The sequence below is a fragment of the Oxyura jamaicensis genome, chromosome 4 (assembly GCF_011077185.1).
Source record: "Oxyura jamaicensis isolate SHBP4307 breed ruddy duck chromosome 4, BPBGC_Ojam_1.0, whole genome shotgun sequence".
Taxonomy (NCBI): domain Eukaryota; kingdom Metazoa; phylum Chordata; class Aves; order Anseriformes; family Anatidae; genus Oxyura; species Oxyura jamaicensis.
This window is the reverse complement of record NC_048896.1, coordinates 4,557,708-4,571,856: the sequence shown is the minus strand read 5'-3', so window position 1 is coordinate 4,571,856 and position 14,149 is coordinate 4,557,708. Positions and strand designations below refer to the sequence as shown.

General features: G+C 37.1%; 1 protein-coding gene across 14 annotated transcripts in view; it reads right to left on the bottom strand.

Moving 5' to 3' along the window:
- Positions 1 to 14,143, bottom strand: part of PCDH11X (protocadherin 11 X-linked) — a 489,383-nt gene extending 475,240 nt beyond the window's left edge. For 11 of the 14 annotated variants that reach the window (XM_035323622.1, XM_035323627.1, XM_035323629.1 and 8 more), the window contains exon 1: positions 13,569 to 14,143. The gene's annotated coding sequence lies outside the window, so the exon portion shown is untranslated. Of the gene's footprint in view, positions 1 to 10,160; positions 10,237 to 12,857; positions 13,486 to 13,568 lie in introns of all 14 variants that reach the window. The other 3 variants (XM_035323625.1, XM_035323623.1, XM_035323624.1) reach the window with 3 other exon arrangements.
- Positions 14,144 to 14,149: the final 6 nt, after the last annotated feature.

Sequence of the window (14,149 nt, the reverse complement as noted above, 5' to 3'; positions counted from 1 at the left end):
GTTGCTACAACTGAGTACTTGTAATATCTTTAGAGACAGTCTGGATTAACATTAGAATAATGTTAAGTAGCTCACTTTATATCCAAAGCTGACCATTTTCCTGATCATCAGTCAAGGAATAGCTTTTGCTGAATTACCACTAGTTCATACTGGCTCATCAGGACATGTCTTTTATTAAGATTTGTCTTATAAGATGGCCCATCCCTGAATACATGATGGAAGGAAAGTAACTGGGAAGTGTTCCCAGTTGATGGCAAAAATAGAAAGCCCAAATGATAAAGCACAATAGAAAACCAGTTTATCCCTTCCTCCACACAGGGAAAAAAAAAAAAAAAAAAAAAAAAAAAAAAAAAAAAAAACCCCGGGGGGGGTCAAAATATCAGTCTGAGACAATCTATGGTATAAATGCAATGCAGTTTTTTACACTCATTAAGATAAACAAATAATTAAGACACTTTCTTCAGTGTAACAGGAAACAGTCCATCATTATGTAAAAACTGTGTTTACTGACCAAGCAGCTACAAATAAACTGCAGACAGCAGAAATCTATCACAGTATTTTATTAACACCTAAGTATTTTTAAAGGAAGAGAAAGGATTCTTGTTCAGAGAGCAGAAACAAAATGGATAATTAAATGGTACAGCAAGAATCACGGACAGAAAACACTAAATGAGTGCATTCCGTATTCTGCTGAGCTTTCAGTTAAAATTGGCCCAAATAAAGTAACAAACCCATGGAAGTAAATTTTAAAGGTAGATTTCAGTTAGATTTAGCACATGCAATGTTATGTTCCTTTTAGACACTTACAAAAAACATTCCAATGATACCATGTGGTACAGACAGCACAGAAAATAAGTGGAAGTACCTGAAAGACAGTCTAATCTAGTTTTAACGACCAAAAAATAAAAAAAAAAGCTACTTCAAACTCAGCAACCTTCATCACTAGTTCTCAGTGCCCAATTTTGGTTTGCATGCTTTGACAAATAATTCCATGATGAACCAAATAAAAAAATAGAGGTTTTCTAAAAGTAAGGATTCTTTAAAAGGTAACTGCTTATACATAGTGACATACAAAAGTATTGTTACACTAGAACTACAGTCTGGAGTAAAAGACAACAAAAAAGGACAAATTTAGAAAAGGCTAGCTAACAAAATTCCTTCTCTTCCCTCAGTGATACCTATTCTATTTTTGAGGCTTTAGGAAAATGCTTGCAAACGTCTCTTTCAGTCTCCAAATACCATAATCCTAAAATGCCATATAGCACAGCATATCTGTTTGCAGATCTGTCTTAAAAGACATGTAAATAACAGCCTACAACATTATCATACTCAGGGAAAAAATTGAAGTCTCTTTGCAGAGTCAAGGATATCGTTAAATATATTATGAGCTAATAAGACAGAACCATAGGATGATTCAAGTCAGAAGGGATCTCTTAAGGTGACCAAGTCGGATCTCTTTCTCAAAGCTGGGTCAACCATGAAGTCTGTACAGGTTCCTCAGGTTTTTATCCATTCTGGTCCTGAAAAGCTCCCAGAATAGTAACTGCACAACCCCAAGACAAATTGTTCTGGTCTTTTTTCTTAAGTCAGTGAACCCAGATCATTCATTCCATTACCATCAGTGAGTACTATATAGGAGGAGCTTCAATGCAGTGAAGTAATAATATTTAAGCAGAATGAGAACGCTGAATCAAACAGGTAGCTTCTAGGATGCTTTGCAACAGAAAATGGCAGGCCTTTGACCAGTTTAAAAATTCAGCTTTTGATAAGAGTTTTGAAAAACTTTAGCTTCATTTACAGTGTAAGAATCTTACATCTATAGAAACTAATAAAATTTATGTCCATAAAAATATCATCTATTCTCAACCTTATCTTACCATCTCTTCTCTTAGCATATTACATGGATTATATGGATAAGTCCCTCTCCAGAAATTTCATTTTGTGCATTTTTGTAGTGAATGTGTCAACCTCCAGACACTCTTGTAGTAAAGAACACTAAATCATCAACATGAAGCATCAGCAGAATACTCTTCACAAATACAAACAAAAATACACTCCATCTAATGTGTCCACTCCAGAAAACCCTCAGAAAAATACAGATTAATGGGTTTGTCTTACAGCTCTGAATGTCAACTAACTTAGGTCTGGTAGGACCAAGGGAAAAGAATCAATCTCAAGTTTTCTTGCCCTCAGCTCAGATGTTTCAAGCTGAATCTTCTGCTCTTCTACTGTTTTTTACAGAAGAATAAAATCACACAGCAAGTCTTCCTCAGAAATCAAAATAAAACTAAAAGGTGTTTCACAGATCAAAAGCAGTACTTTAAACTGTATTTAGAAAAGCACTCTAGAAAGGCAGGGAACAGAAGTGTGAGCCTGTCTTTATAATCTCAGTTCAAGGAGGCCTCCAAAATTACATCAGATAGCACACACTGAGACAGGAATAGCAATCAATGTTAAGATTCAAGTTCAAGAACAGAAATAACAGCTCTCTCCTGTTCACTAGTAGGTTCCTCTTCCTGTCCCTCACTTCTTTACTACTCCTTGAACAATGAGATCTGCAAGGATCTAGCAAGCTCCCTGGATTTGAGCAAAAAATCCCAATCAAGACAAAAGGGAAAAGGTATGTCCTACATGGAAGTGTTAGTGGCTTTCTCATGGAATCTTAGAAAAATTCAGGATGGAACACATGTCTGGAGATACAGCCTAACCAAACCTGCTCAAAGTTTTTAAGTTACATTAGGCTGCTTAGCAGCCTAGTCTAGTTTCATTAGATCTGAATTTTTCCAAGGGTTCTTCTGAATTTTTTTTTTTTTTTAGTATGCCAAAACAAAGGGGAAAGCACATCAATACTTCTTTTGGTTTACCACCAACATTACCTTCTCTTTGAGCTTCAAATAATTCACACCTAACCAGGGATGAATTTTATTGCTAAGAAACACAGTTGAAAACACTGGTCTAAGTTCAGGAAAATAGAAAACTGATCTAGTGCAAATTAGCATGCATAACCCAGCTTGAAATCACGCTGACATCAAGAACAGAAGGCAACTCTTCAATTTGAAGGAAGAACTCAATGAAACTAGGGCTCCCATCATAAAGCTGAGTAACATGTCTATAGTCTGAGAAAGAAACTAGCTGTTGCCAACACAGAAATGACTTGACATGTTTCTCCCCCAGAATAGTTACAGCTGAGGTTATAAGAACTACGTGAGCCAAAGCTCTATTTATTAAAAGAAAGAGGAGAAAATGACAACTGTGGTCCACAAGATGATGCCATCCTTAACCTCTTCTTATGGATCACAAAATATTCTATTACAATTTATAATTGCCTCAGCAATCAAAGAAATACCTAAGCATGTCTAACAAGTGTTTGACTCTTCAGCAGGTATTGTACTACCACAGTAGCTTTCTGATGCCATTTGCAAAAGTATTTGAAATTTTGACTTCACTATTCATTAGAGGTTTCTTACACTTTGCCTTCCCATTCAGACAAATTTGTAGGGTCGTGGTGACAGATATTTCTTATATATACATAAAACTACATGGACAGCATTTAAAGTGATGTTCATATACAACTATGACTTTAATCACCAAAGTGTCCTAAACTGTTCAGAAAGTAGTTTCTGTTGATTGTTTGATACATCCATCAACCACTACCATGCAGTTTGGTCAGCAGCAATGACTTTTATTACAGCAATGACTAAATCAAATAGATCAAATTCTCTGAAGTGACTGAATTTTTAGAATTTAGTTAATCTCACAAAACTATACTACACCACCTGCCAGCTTCATCTAAATCACTTACTCTAAACTTTTTTTCAATGATTTCTTTAAAGCTTTTTTAGTGTTTATAATACAATAAAACTTAAAGTAGTGTACCTGCCAAAATAAATTACACATAAGGAACTGAGACTGTAAATATTTTTTGAAGACTGATGTTGCACTATTTTTGATTCAGCCATGAATTTTAAGTATTTATTTTTAAGTATAGTGCAATGAAAATACCAACTTTATATATTAAGGAGACTCATAACAAAACCCGGCATTTTTAATCTTTTGTCAGACTTAACAGGAAAGCATTCTATTTGTTTTTATTTTCCCAGTGATGTTAACAATAACAAAAACCTGAAACTTGCTTTATGTTAGCAAAAGAAAGAGTACCTATAGCAAGCAGTTACTGAACAAATTGTGTAATACCTTACAAGAAAATAAGCAGTTCCACATAGCAGTAATACGTTGTTAATAAAGGTTTATTGGTAATTTTCAAAATAACCTACATTGTGATTCAGAAGAACACTACTCAAACACAAAATTGGAACCAAATTCAATTCATTTTGTCATAAACTTCTTAGTGAATTTGAGCTGTGTAACGCAATACAATCACAAAAGCACTGTCTTATTGCAACAAATTTACAAGCACGTTTACCTTTTTATCCAACTTAAGACAAAAAAAATATTTCAGGTTTAGTCCACCCTATATAGACTATAATAAAAATATACAATTTGAGCTATTATAAGTTTACATGAGTTCATCAGTTCTTTCTCTTTTTACTAAATCAACCCCTCCTCCTGTGTTTTAACTTCTGTTTATTGTCTCAGTTAAACTGGATTTTTAAGTTCTGACAAGCAAAAAGTAAAAGTCATCTCTCTTTTTGACTGAAATACATGCTTAGAGTGATCACCTTTAAATATAACCAGGACTTTTTCCAGCTCTGGATGTTCAACTTAGCAACAATGAATCAGGGTTAATCTTCTGCTATCACACCTCTTTCCATCACTCATGTAGATGTTAAGAGAAGCATTATGCACAAAGAAACTAAACTGAATCCAACCGCATTTCAAACGATGGTCAAATACAAATACACTCCCATGTCCAAACCTGTGAAATAAGTTTCTTAATGGATGGAAGTAGAATAAAGAAGGTACAGAATTGTTTAGAACTGTTTCCATTTAGGCAGAATCACCTCAAGTACTTTATGAACTTGATTCTAAAGGCTGTGTTCAACTTTAACACAACTTTAAAGGCTGGTCAATGCTTAAACTTCTCTGTTTGGAGAGACACAAAATACAGTATGTGAAAGGTAATAGGTCCCAATATAACAAATCATGATGCCACATAGCCTTAATAAAAGAGATTCATTTCTATCACAGCTTTTCTAATTCTTCTGCTCCCCCTTCTCTTATCCATAGAAGTATTTTAAATCTACTTGAATAGAACATAAAGAGTAAAAAGGACAATCATCCATTTTAAAAGTTTATTCTGTGCAACTTTGGTGAAGACTGAAAAGGTTTAACTTATGTGCATAGTTTGCTTTTAATTTTTTGGTAGAATTATTGCATTTGAGTTACACCATATTTTAAATACCTGATGCTGACTAGTTTTAATATCTTTAATACTGAAGAAATGTAAGAAAACGTGAATGATGAACAAGCTGTTATTATAACTAGTCTTTAACAAAAATGGCGCTTAAAAATTATTTGAAACAAAAAAGCTTTAACTGTTTCAGAAGCAAATGCACTTTGAAAATAGGACTCGTATATCCAAACTGTACAAATCCTTCTGAAAAATAGTCCTGCCTCAGTTGCAAGAATTAATTTCCTGATTTTCAACTTCCATTAACAAAGTTTGTTCAAAGGTACATTGTTCTCAAACAACCTAGAGAAACTAAGATTCTTTCTTTTCCATTAAAGAATATGAAGTCTTTATTATCTTACACTTGTTTCCTCATTATTTTAAAAAAAGTTTGAGGTTATTTACAAGCTTTCACCAACATATTAAAATAATACTTCTACAATATTATGCTTAAATAAACAAGTCAGTCATATTAAAGTGAAAAGGAGTGGACATCATGTAAATATAATTTTCTTTCTTTTCAGGGGCAGGAGAAGACTCTTTCATTAAAACGTTCAAAAACAACACCAAAACTCTTTGGAGAGTCATTTGTAGTTAGTCACCAAGCACATCTCTTCCTTGAGCACACAGGGTTCAGATTGTTCAGTGATGCTCATATGTCTCAGTACTGACACAGAAGTACAGATGGAAGATATTACTGGTTCATTTCTCATCATAAGACCATGGATGCTTGACACATCATAACCTCATTCCCCAGTTAAGAAAACAATAGTTTCTGACTACATGCTAGTAACACATTTATTTGACGAAGACTATTAATGTCTTTGCTTTCTGACTTGCACTTGCTTGAAGTGGTCATCTTTTTTCCCTGATATGCCAAACATCTTTGGTAGTTTACTTATTTTTCCTCTCCTTTGTTAGTTGAAACGCATTGAGCTGTAAACTTGTCTCAAACATACTTTGTATTATGCTTTAAGAGTACCTTCAGAGCAGTTCTTTAAAATGTTTTTCTTCGAATATGTAGATAAAGCTAAACTCTCAAAGATATAAAAAGGTAACCGTGCACACTGTCACAAAAAAAAAAAAAAAAAAAAAACTGATAGGCCAAGATTCTGTAGCCTTTTTAGAGGTATTTTAAAGACAAGTTCTGTTAAGAAAACATGGTTTACAGTGTTCTCCTAGACATATTGTCTTTTCAAGGGGCATATATATGAAGAACGTGAGAATTACTTGAGAGCATGCAAATACCAAGAATGTTATATATAGTTCTGTTTTGAAGTCATCAGTACTCTAGATTATATACAAATTAAATACACTTACTTTCCAGTACCTAAAGACTCCTCTGTAACTTTCACTCCTCAGATTTAACTAATTGTTCAACTGCACATGATTTTCCCCCCTCAAGTTTACAATAGAAATATAGAAGATAAAGCAGCAATACCTCATATTTCAACTTCTGTTTGGCCGGAGGAAAAGGCCATTCTCAGTTGGCTTGTAAAATTATCAAAAACTAACTAGAACACAAAATGTTTGGTTTTTCTCCAGTTTTCTTTAAAAAGTCATGAAATTACACATCTCCTGAACATTAATTTTAAAAAGAATTATCATTCTTTTTATAATAATAATTCTTTTTTAATATAATGATTAATCCGCTTTAATTATAATACTTCTATATATATACAAGCACTTAACCAACCTCTTGTAGCAGAATTCAGATAACAGAAAACTAACTTGAAGCCCTTAGTAGACGTTCATTCATTCTGGTAAAGTCTCACATACAGACAAGGCAGAAGGATGGACAGAAAATGAATTTTATGCATTTCATTCCCAATTTTCATCCCCAGAATTATTACTTTACTGTTTTAAGTTTAGATCTGGAACACAAGGTGCATTGCAACATGCATCTTCTAAGGGTCAATTAAATGAGTGACAAAATTAAGCCGTTACTCCCTTTAATGGTAGCTTTAGTTTCATGACTTATATCTTGTTTACATTTACAAATTACTTGCAGCAACTATAATTTGAACAAGGTGCTACAGAAAGCTTCAGGTTCCAAATTACTTGAGTCCAACACTATATACACATGTTGCACTTCCTATTACATCATGATTTAATGGTGAAGTTCCTCTGCACTTTTTCTACTAAGATTTAGCAAATGCTATGATGCACGCTTCCCTTATTTAACAATGACAAGTGTAATACTTCTGTTGTAAACATCAATGTCTGATTAACATCTCCTTCCCATTTTGTGAATGCAGCCTGCCCCATGACACATGCTTCTTATTGAAGCTACCCTCCCTTGCAGGAAGAAGAACAAACCAACCAACCCTACCACATACCCAAGCAAAACCAGCTATTAAAGTGACCCGTATGCCTGTTAGGACACATGGTTTCCTAATTGTTTGTCAAAAGACAGGAAGAAATGTATTTATGTAATTATACAAGTAATTACAAATCCTGCACAATTGACTAAACAAGAGTTTAAAATATGACTTCCACTAGCAGAAATAAAACTCATTTCCTTCTCAAAGTCAGGAAACCTTCTTTCTTATGAGGAATATTAAAAGAGATGACCATCTAATGAAATCTGCTACAGACTAAAGGTAGGCAGGTGCCTTTGTTTATTTATTTAGGTATTTTAAGTTTTTCCCTACCCTACTTTTTACTGGAATCTGTATTTCGGTCATCCCCCAAATAATTTCCATTTTTGTTCCGGTGGGCAACTATGCATGCTATGTGCAAGGAACTAATGCTGGAAACAAGACTGTGTGGCTTTCCAGGTATCATGATCATAGATACAGCAGATTGTAGCTTTCCATACCTACATGTGTTAATTTAACAAGCTAGCCCAGAGCAGTAATTATGATGGTTTTAGTAGCTGGTTAAATGAAATACTCTGTGCCTAAAGCATTGCGAAGTTTTACATGGATTTTTTTTCTATTTAGTATATATTTCCTGCTACTTTGGTAGACAGCATAAAGCTCATGCAACTACTAATTAAATTCTTACAAAAATAATAAAACCATGTCCTTAAGGATGCAACATAAACACCACAAACTACATCACCAGTGACAACTTATTTCTAGACCAGCTCAGAGTAAGAAAATCATTCCCTAAACAGACACGTCAAATCAAAGCTGTATTCAACACAAAACATTCCCCTGGCAGGTAAATGAAGCAGGCTAAGTTTCTTAGCACAGTTCAAGTTTCTTAGCCCTATTTAACCCCAGAGTGATGGGTTTTAAATTCAATGGCCCACCTCCGCTTACATTTTCACTACTGAAATCGGAAGTCTGCAATAATTTCGATGTTTGTCTCTCTGAGAACATACTTAGCTCTCTGCTGATCAGGTTAGTTAGGTCCGCTTGCAATGAAATAATCCTTGCCAAGTATGTCATAACTTACACAAGGGAAAACAACAGTAATTTTAAAAGAACTTCCCCTGAAAAGTTAGTAAAGCACTTGCTGCTTAACAGCCGAAGTTCTGCCATCCTCACAAGCAGAACTCCTATACAGCAATACCTTTGATACCATATAACATGTTTAACTTCTAAGCAAGTGGCAGAAGTTAAAGTATGTTATGTTTTATAATGCAAGAAGCAATTATTCAAGGCACTGTTCCAAAAGAAATGTTTTCACAGACTGCAAGAAGCTTTGACTCAGATTTGCTGGATCAAGAAGACTAAGTTTTACGTTATCTATGGGAGAACATTTATTTTCTAAATGTACCTGAAACGCAGCAATATTGAACAGGACATTAGAAGCAATGATACAGACTTGAAATAAAAATAATGTTTAATTATGACAACTTCAGAAAACCCTTTACAGTTTCTTATTTACTGTCAGAACTATCATGATTTGATTGTATCTACAGATGACATTCCATGCTCTTTTAGAGCTATATTCTGTTTTTTATATTAACTTTCACTGGACTTCCATGAAACTTCCCCTGCAAGTAGGGTAAGTTTCTTCTTTCCATTCAAATCTGAAATCTTACTGTACAATTACAGAAAAATATTATCTGTTGCCTCAATTTAGACACAAGAGTTTTGTTCTAAGAAGATTCTTGAAAAAAATAATATATATAATCATTCACTTCTGCCAGACAAAATAAATGGTATTATTATCTCTCAAAATGTATTTTCCACATATTTGACTATCGCTCACAATACAACACCTCAGAGACAATTTTATGGACAGTTTAAAACCTTCTTACAGTGGAGCTTTTTTTTTTTTTAAATATGCAAAGCTATAGAAGCTTTTATGCTTCCTGGCAAGTCACTCCACTAATTCAGAGACTGTAATTGAAAAAGACTGTCTTTTAAACCTATTTTCCTTATTTTACCATTGGATAATGAGAATGGGTGTCTCCCCACAGATCTTAAGAGATAATCAAATTCCCATTTCCACCCTAAATTTCCTGCTTCATATTACTTGTCTTTATATATGCAGGGAGCAGGAATTTTCAGAAAAGGCAAGAAAGATACGGTCACCACTACTTCACCACGCTGAAGATAAACAACTGCTATAAATTCCCTCTCAGTGATCTCACTACAGAAAGAGGTAATTGGGGCAGCAGACTATTAATCCCCTTTATCAGTTCTTAAGTGATAAAAATCTTTCATTCAAACAACACCATTTACTCCATCCACTCCAAAATACTTGGTCTACATCAAGCTGTATCTGGAACCTGCCCACAGAACACGGGCACTACGCAGAACACAGGACTGTAACACTGAACCCACGTGTATTTTCAGTCTGTCACTTCTAACCCAAAATACACATGAAGAGGTTATAAGCATTCACCTACTTTGACTGCAGAGATGAAGCAACTAGTTCACTGCTGGAAGATGACCAACTAATTGAGACAGGCATTTGTTATAGATCTTGGGATGCTTTGGAAGAAAGGGGGCTCCATGTAAGTGTAAACTGACCGTTAGTACCACTCCCTGCACCTGTGATGGAAGGGCATAATTTCTGTAGTGTTCTCAGGTGAACCACCTGGTAAGCATACTTTAGCACCAGCATCCCCCAAATCCTTTCATCACCTGTGTCAGACAATCAATGTTAATCAAAACCATCTTGTCCTTTTTAGCTTATTGAAAGCGTAACTTGACAAAGACAAGGGGTTTGGATTTGTGTTTTGTTCGAACTTCTCAGAAGAAATAACTGGAATAATGCCAAAGGCATCAGTTCTAATACAACCTCAGACTGAACCAGTAAATTGAGATCTAACTAACTCCTGTTTTGAGCCAGTGACGTCCTACTTGAAAGTCCAGGTATAAACACACACCTGGCTCTACAGGGCTTCTAGATCTGAAAGGAATTCTTTTTTTTCCTTTTCATCTCTACCTTTTTCAGGCAGGGCATTACTTTCTACTAAGCTTTCTATAAATTCAACTTAACAGTGCTACGTTAGCAAATGCCAATTGTTATTATACTTCATAGCTTAGGATATCTACTTTTTTTCTTTTTTTGTTGTTGTTTTTTACTATATGAATGTGTTTAACTTGAGCTTAGAGCCTGTCTTTAAATGTTAAATTACTAAACAAATGGGTGTTTTAATGGAAAGACTGACATAATTCTTAACTATGGGAGTGTGAATGGCTCCAGTATAAGATTACACAAGTCCATGTAGAATACAAATGCAATACAGGACCACAGGTTCAGATCTTTGATCTCCTTTTTTGCAGAGGCTGTGATGTATAAAGCCAATTCCACTGAGCAGACAGTACTACACTGAATATAAATTATCCTTTAACTATAGCAGGGCTCACACTTGAAGAAACGCTGCAAGGATGAAGAATGCAGCCATGAAGCAGTAAAGAGTTCTTCTGTAAAAATATACAGATCCAGATCTGCATGGATAACCACATTCTCAAAAGACATTTTTTCCTCAGCTGTTTTCCTCAGCTGTTACTTTGTAAAAATTAGAGTAACATCAGGAACATTCATACAAAAGTACAATTAATCAATGAATTATTCCCATTAAGAAATGAGCTAGGAATACTTGCTTTATTTTCCAGATTAAGCAATATTCCCCTCAGCAGCCTAACAGTTGGTCTTGAAAAGTAGATACCAACAGTCTCACGTGAACATAGCTTGATATTTAAGCACATCTTCTCCACATACCTCTTTGGAAGAACCACCCTCTTTTGGAAGAAGAGCCTTCTGCCTATTGAGCTAACACAAAGCTCCCTGGAGTATAGCCATGAATATTGTAAACTTTGTAAACTCATCTCTTAAATACCATTCACAAGAAGTCTCCTTTTGCCAAAACAAAATGCTTAAGATGAATTCAATACACTTAAGCTGCTTTTCTTCATTTTATTTCGTTCTTTTAAATAAATAAATTCTATCTCAACTTTTTTTTTTCCACTAAATACACAGCACGAGAGACACCCAACAGTGGAGCTACAAGCTCTGATTTTGCAAACAACTCAAATAGGAAAACAAATTACTTGTGAAAACCTCAGATATTTTGCTCTGTTCTACATAATTTTATCATTAACCATCTCTTTTGCAGTTACACAGAGATACAAATGAGCATCCTTACAGTATCCTTATCTCTTTTATTTAAGTTATAACTTAAGTGGTTCTAAGAAATGGTTCTTTCCCAGTCCATAATGTTTATTTGTGCAACAACTTCCTTTGTGTGCATGAAAACGGCAGTAAATAAATAAGTAACTTTTCTCCTACCTTACCTCCTTTGACCTACGCAACCTGACAGATCAACACTACTTCCATCGCTGACAAGAGAGAAGTCAAAATTTATCTTTGGCTTAATCTTTCTGTTCTCTATGGGTTTCCTTGGTTTCCTTTCAGTAAGGCTTGAAGAAGGTGCTCTTTCTGGCTCAGTTTTCTATGCCAGAATAAAATTCAGCAAAAAAGAAGGCAAGGGTAAGTTGATATTATCTACTGTCCTCAGCTCTGCTTTGGTTCAGTAAACTTGAACATCTTCCCCCCTCCTTTGCCAATTGAGATAAGCAGCAACAATTACTCAAAATGCATTATCAACTCAAGCTCAGAAAGACAAGATCAGACGAGTTGAGTCCCTCTCTCTCAAGCTTACAGTTTCTTTTAATATCTGAAGGGGCAAATAAGTCCCCGTTGCCTCCTGACAGATAACTCAGAGCTACTTCTTAAAGGCAACTATGTCAAGGTTGCAAAAGGAAAATGAGATAAATCCTCTGCTTTCCAGATGGCCAACAAGTTTTCTGCTCATAACCAGCAGGCTGTAGGCTTTGTGCCATTATGTCAGAAGTCATAAATGAAGCATCCTTCCCCAAATGCTAAGTTATATTTTTTCTTTGCCTTTCTGTGTTCTCCTCTTCCCTTGCCTTTCTGTGGTCTCCATAGCTGAAACCAAGTATTCATTGGACATCACTGCAGTGCCTCTCTAAACAATTCTAACTGCATCCAGAGCTCGAGTAAATTAAAATATTTCAGCTTGATCTGTGTTATATCCCATTCCAGTACTCCACATATACAGCAACTTTAAGCTTACAGATACCTCTCCATGGTTTAAGAAAATCCTTCAGTCAAATAACTTCATTTACAATCCAGCATAGTTTCTGCTCTCCCGTCTCCCCACAGCAGCTAGGCATTTTGATGCAATCCTCATTTAATGCAATCTCCATTACAGGATTATGATCACATCAATAAAATGCTCCATATGTTGTTTTTTTTTTTTTTCTCTCTCTCTCTCCTTTCCCCCATCTCTCTCCCTCTCTCATTAACACAAGGTGCTCTATCTGGGGGGAAAATAAATAATAATAATAATTTAAAATTAAAAAAAATAAATAAATAAAAACGACACCCCAGCAAATCAAGCAGGACGCTGGGATGCTCTGGGGAAGCGGCGGGGGGCACACATCCAACAAAATGTAACAGCTATTGCCAGCCGCCCGTCAGAGGTAGACCGCGGGTCTCCCCGTTCCTGAGCCGTGCAAGTTGGCTCCCTGTCGTCGCTGCGAGCAGAGACCATCAGCGTTATGGTAGCGGAGCAGCAATAAACACATATTTGCAATGGCCTCTGCGCTCCATGTGCTTTCTAGGGGAGCAGACTTTCATTTCATTTCTCTTGGTCGGCTCCGTGCCATTCACGCCGCTCCGGAGGCACCGCCGATGCCCTGCTGAAGGGGAGGGGAGGGGGGGGGTGCCGAACGGAAGGTACAACACGAAAGGGTGCGAGAAGCCTTCTGCTGCCCCTGCTTACCTTCAGTGTCGTGCGCGCCGAAGCCGTCCCTCCAGCCGGGCTGCTGCCGAGGCTGCCCCGCCGCACGAGCTGCCGAACGCTGCGCCCCGCCGGCTGCTCACTCTCCAGCGCGGCGGCTTCTGCCCGGCAGCGGCCGCAGGCGGCTCCCGCACAGGGAGCGAGGCCGAAAGGGGAAGGAGGAGGGGGGGAAAAAGGGAAAAAAAATAAAAAATTTAAAAATGGGGGTTCCTAACTTTTAGGTAAACCTGAGTTTGTTTTATTTCTGTTGGGTTTTGTTGCCTATTGGCTTTCGCAGCCGGCAGGAGGCAGGGACGGCGGTGGCGGCCCCCCACGGGTCCGCAGGGGTCCCGCCGCCCGCCCAAGTTGCGCGGGGAGGCTCGGCCCGGCCGCGCAGACCGTTGGAGCCCCGAGGGCAGCGGGCAGCCGCCTCCCGCCCGCGGGGAAGCCGCCGGTGCCGCCGCCAGGCTCTCCCCTCCCTGCCGGGGCTGGCTGCGGGCGCGGCGGCCCTGGGGGGCACGCGCAGCGCTGCCGGCGGCGCCCCGAGCCCGCCCTGTCCCGGCGGCGGCTCCAGCTCCTCCGGC